We start from the raw sequence: 6,095 nt of genomic DNA, 5'->3' as shown, positions 1-6,095 counted from the left end.
TAATAGTTCCTCTAATAAACTTCCCTCTCTCTAACATCACCTTCTCCTAATATCTCAAATGGGGATGCTCTCCACTCCTTCCAAGTAGCCAAACTTTGGAACTATCCTTTTCAGTCTCCATGGGAAACTACAAACTCTCACCAGTTCAAGTCACAACTAAAACACCTCCGCCTCACTGAATGGATTTGTCACAGTGCATCTCCACCTGGATGATCTCATCTCAAACACCTCTCATCTTCTCTATTTCTCCAAAAGCCAGAAAATGATTCCACCAAAGCCAAGATAAGTAGCATCTCCAAAATCCCCACCAAAAAGGCACTGTGTGAATAAAAGGACTGCTAAAAGCAGTGTGCGTGTATTAGTGTGTTGTTATTACTAATTAAAATATCCCCTCAGCACCATCAAGCACAGCAATACCAGTGTGGACATCCACCAAGCAAAGCCAAATCCAGACCATCCTTTCCATGCAAAGTCTCACCCATATTCTATTTTAAACCAGTCATCCCCAGAACAGAAAGGAAACTCAAAAGCTAGTTAAGAAATGGAGCCCCAACTTGTACAGCACTTACCATCTCCTTCGTTTGAAATGGTGCTCATGACCTACCAAATCCGGACATTCATTTTGCCCTCTTTCCTGTCCATTATTATAGCTCCCTCTCAGTTTACAATTATTCCCTGATCAATCTCCACCCCTTAAAAGTCACCTGTGTTCAACTCTGGACACTTCAGACTATACCTCTTTTGTCTAATCACAAATGAACTTTAAAAACATTCACAGTGTGCTATGAGCACATCAATAAATAATGATTTCTTATAATCAATAAATAATGACTTCTTACAAACACCCCAAATGGTTTTGGGTTTGTCATAACATGTAGTGGAATCCACACTAAACATGATAAATTACTGGCCATGGAGAAAGGTGGACCCACAGATTTTTTTTTTTTGTTAAACGCGCGAGGCCAATAAAAATGGAGAAGTATGATGAACACTTTCTACTAAAGAAACTGGAAGATCTTGGCTTCAGCACTAATACTTATGTTAGGTAAGCATGTATTTGTCTAGCAGGACCTTTGATAAAGAAAGGTGATTAACTCAGCAGCACATCTTCACTTTAGGAGGCCCACAGGACTACGTTCTTAAACCCATGGTCTCGGTATTTGTAAATGGGATCACAAAGTACATGCAGCCCCCATGGATCACTTCCTACACCAGTGACAGTCTCCACAGAACAGATCCATCTGTAGTCAATTTTACATATTTAAAAAATGACATCTCTCCCAGTTAAGCAACTGGTTCATAACTAACCACCTTAAACTGAGCACCACAAAGCAGTTGCTATAGCTTTTAATAATCTACCTAAAGTTAACAAAATACAAGCCTCCAAAAAGGCTACTACCACCCCCCCCCTCACACCCTGCATGCCTTTGCAATCCATATATTCACTCGATCTGCAATGTGTACTCCCCTGAGGCACTCATACAATTCAAGCCACTATAAAACAAAATCTGTCCCTCCAAAGACAGCATCTCAAACTACTTCATGTAAAAATAACATCCCACTATAAAGGACCTGCCATTGACCTTGTTTCACAGATGAGGGATATATGCTATCCCTTCAGCATAACACTACTGAGCCAAAGCTTAATGCAGTAAACAAGTACACGACCAAAGTAAACCCAAACATAAAACTGTACATTAATTGGTATGGTAATCAAGAAAACTTGACTTTATTCGCAGATATTATTTTGTACCTAATAAATCCAAAAAAGGACATCTCAGTGTTGTGGAACATTCTGAGACAGTTTCAAGTCTTTTCAGGATATAAAATTAATGAAGATACATCAAAGGCTACAGATGTAAACTACGTACTCACACATGAAATGGTTCAGCAATACCTATATTTATGGGTCATGCTAAAATGAAGTACTTAGAAGTATGGATTAAAAATAATTCAGTTATAGCAGCTAAGGATATGTGGAAAGAAACTAAACAAAATATCTACCAAAAACTGAGGAACTGGAAGCTCTTGTTTATGGATTTGGATACCAAGATACAAGCAGTGAAAATGTTTTAGTCCGTTTAGTTTAATATACAGGTTAAACATATTTTTATCAACCAGAGAAGTTGTGGACAACACAAAACCATTTATCTATAAATATATTTCAATGTTTGTATTCTTTATTTTTCCCCTAATCAGTATTCCAAGGTTCTGCTGTTTGTAAATACAGTTTAAGATTTTTTTGAACTACATCACAGTTCATATTCTATAATAATTTTTATTTATTTTTAATTTTATTTTACTAAGGTTGACCGGGCTAGTCTAACTGGATATGTCCATTTTCAGTAGAGGCCCGGGGAGATGAGCTACAAGACAAATAAATGAAAAACTTAGTAATCAATAAACAAAAAAATGACTAAAAATATTCATAATAAACAATGCAGATTCCAGGTACAACAGAAAAAAATGAACTCAACAGCAACACTCATTATATACAATGCAGCTTACAGGTTACAACAGAAAATTATGTGCAGACAAAAATGAAGTACTTATAGTGCAAGAATGCTTATACTATACAATATGCAGGTATAATAATATAAACAGAAGGACTAAAGTCAAATGAGGACAGGTTCATTATATAAAATTAAAGAATTTCTTCAGTAGGAAGTATTTACAGAGACTGGACATAGTGTAGTTTGGAGGGAATCTGTATTTATAGGTAAAAGGAATATATAATAGTTCATGAGTAGTCTGGGATGGGCACAGCTAAGTTTAATCAGATGGATAGATGCCTAGTCATGTTTGGTACAGGGGCACAACCAGTGTGTTCTAAGGCAGAGTTTGTCTGTTTTTGAAGAGTGATAGAGAGGGAAGAGAGGAAAGGTCAGTGGGGAGAAGATTCCAGGTTTTTCCGACAGCATTAGAGAAGAGAGATTCACCAGCCTTGTTGTTAGGTTTGGTGGTGTGTAGAAGATTTCTGTGCGAGGAACGTAGGGATTTCGGATTTGTATATGGAGTGATGAGGGTAGATAGAATAAGAGTACTGGAAGGTTTATAAAGAGTTTTATGGGCAATGGTTAGTTGATGGAATTTAATCACGTTTTGTAGTTCCAGCCATCCAAGCTGCTTTATATTTATGCAATGGTGGGTTCTGTAAGGGTTTCCTGTTGCAAATCTAGCGAAGTTATTGTAGGAAGTTTCTAGTTTACTGAGATTATTTTTAGAAAGGTTAGTAAAAATAGGTGAGGCTTAGAGGAGTGTAGAGATTAGAGGAGTGTGAGCTATGGTTGTTCTAGCTGTGGGTGAAAGGCAAGGTTTAATCCTATAGAGGGAGCCAAGTTTTTTGTTGACAGTTTTTATAGTATTGTTGATATGGATGTCAAAGTTCAGATTGTTATCAATGGTGATACCCAGTAATTTGGTGGTTGGGTCTGGTGATACAATGGTACCATTAGTGAATGTAAGGAGGGCAGTGGTAGTGCTGTGTGAAAGCCTGAAACCATGTTAGATTTAGCAATTTTATCACAATTACTACAATGACCACAGGGGAAACACCCCACTAGAGGTTCCCCAGTCATAGTTGTTTGTGAGAATTGTGCATTGCTAGCATAATGTGTACGTTTATAATGATTGAAACATGAGGCTAGATTCTTTACCTTGCGGAATGAGAATAAACATTTATCCGGTAATATATCAGATAATTATGGTAGACTTAACAAAATGTTCCAATTTCTCTGAACACTAATCATGAGTACATCTGAATTCCTAGCATATGTTGTTAAGAACCTGATTGGCTGTGTGGTCCTCTGATCCCTAAGTTTATAAGTTAACAATTCCTGCCTTGATAAAGTATTGGCCCAATTACTGGCCCGGAAAACATGTCCCATAGAATATCCTCTGGCGCGAAATCTGTTGATTAAATCACATCTATCTTCTTGGAAAGTATCCTCCTTAGAACATATGTGCCTCAAACGTATAAACTGATTTGGGTATGTTTTTGGCAATGTGTGGAGGATGAAAGCTGGATGCGTGAAGGACCGTGTTGTATTCAGGATATTTCCTGAAAACCTGTGTACTGAGTGTGTCATCTGGTTGTCTTGTTATTAACACATCCAGAAAAGTTAGTGTCAACATGATAATTGACAGTGAACTGTAAGTCCCATATGTCATTTAAATAGGAGACAAATTCAGTTAAATAGTCATCAGCCCTCCACACCATCCAGCAATCATCCAAATACCGCCTCCAGATATCAATTTCTGGAAGGTAAATGTTGTGACTGCTATTATAGATTATATGTTCTTCTATATAAGCTATAAAAAGATCAGCATAGATGGGAGCAAAAGATTCCCTCTATGGGAATCATTGCTAAGCAATCTAAGCATTGCTGTTCCTTTAATCTGCCAAAAACAAATGTCTTGATAGAAAAAGACATTATTAGTGAGGACATGCTCTGCAAGGCAAACAAGAAAGCAATTGAAATCTTGTTCATATAGATGGGCTATATTAAGCCAGTGAGTTAAAGCTTCCAATCCCACCTGATGCGGAATATTCGTATACAGAGAACTAACATCAAGTGTGCACATCAGCCAACCAGGTTCCAATTGTGCATCAGATATAATGTGTAAAAATTCAGTCGTGTCTTGTAAATGAGAACGAACGTATGACAAAGGCTTGAGATGTCTAGTCAAAAACAAGGATAATGGTTCTGTAAGATAACCTCGACCAGAAACAATAGGTCTACCTGGGGGATGTACAGGATCCTTATGGATTTTTGGAAGAAAGTAAATATACTGATTGATAGGATCCTGAATAGTAAGTTGTTGTAATATAGAAGTGGTTATGAGGCCAGTATCTCTAGCACTAATAAGAAACTCACCAATCTGTTTCTTGAACCTGTGTGTAGGATTTAAACACATTTCAGCATAGTACAGTTTGTCAGATAATTGTCTCCTGACCTCATTATCATACTCTGACCAATTCATAACCACAACTGCCCCACCTTTGTCTGCTGAAATAATAACCAAATCCTTGTTTTGTTGTAGTTCAACAATAGCCTGTTTTTCACTGGATGACAAATTATTAGGTTTAAAACGAGTTTCAGAACTATTAAAATGTAGATCTTTGAGAATCATATTCTGAAACGAGTGTACAATGGGGTGCATCGGAGGAAGATATTTAGATTTATGATAAATAAATTTATTTTGATCATAAGATGCATCCCCATCTCCAAACTGTAATTTCAAATTAAGAGTTCTACAAAATGACAAGACATCCTGGACCAATTGGTCCTCAGAAATAACAAAAACAGGAATAAAGGTTAAGCCTTTATTAAGAATGGCCACTTGTGATGAAGACAAAACAAAATCAGACAAATTTAGAACATTAGAATTAACATTACTTATTTCTGTATTAGCATTTTTAACAGACACTGAATGTTCTCTATTCTTTTTGTGTTTTCTGCCTCCACGTTTGTATTTCCCCCTAAAGGGACATTGCCTTGGGCTCTTTTGGGGGTAGGTGAATCCGATGCTGGCTGTATATCACTATCTGTATATGATGAAGGATCATCAGTAAATGAACCATTTGTTATAGTTTTATTACGTAATATGGATCTGGGTGTCTCTTCTTGGTGTTTTAACTGGATGAGGGTTAAAACTTTTAGTTATGTACTCACCATAACTTCAGATGTTTGGGATCCATCTCGCCTACATTCTGACTGATGGGTTCGGAGCCGATCCCTCGGCTCCGACTCGGCACGCTTATGCTATAGAGCGAGGCCTCTCATTGGCTGAGCTATCTTTATCCCAGGATGCACCACCACTAATCCCCCAGATCTTGTTTGTCCGCATTCATGCACACATGCACAGCTTGTTTATATAACATTGTTAGATGTTTCAAGATGAAACAGGATTCGGACCTTCTGATATCCTCTGATCTCCAAAGAAGGGGGAAGGAGGGTGGGTTATTAGGAATGTAGGCGAGATGGATCCCAAACATCTGAAGTTATGGTGAGTACATAACTAAAAGATGTTATGTGATCCTATCTCGCCTACATTCTGACTGATGGGACAGCGTCCCTAGCACCTAAATCCCG

Source organism: Protopterus annectens, chromosome 9.part0 (genome assembly GCF_019279795.1).
Source record: "Protopterus annectens isolate FY-2018-M chromosome 9.part0, PAN1.0, whole genome shotgun sequence".
Taxonomy (NCBI): Eukaryota; Metazoa; Chordata; order Ceratodontiformes; family Protopteridae; genus Protopterus; species Protopterus annectens.
The sequence above is the reverse complement of the archived record's forward strand: the minus strand, read 5'-3'. Positions refer to the sequence as shown.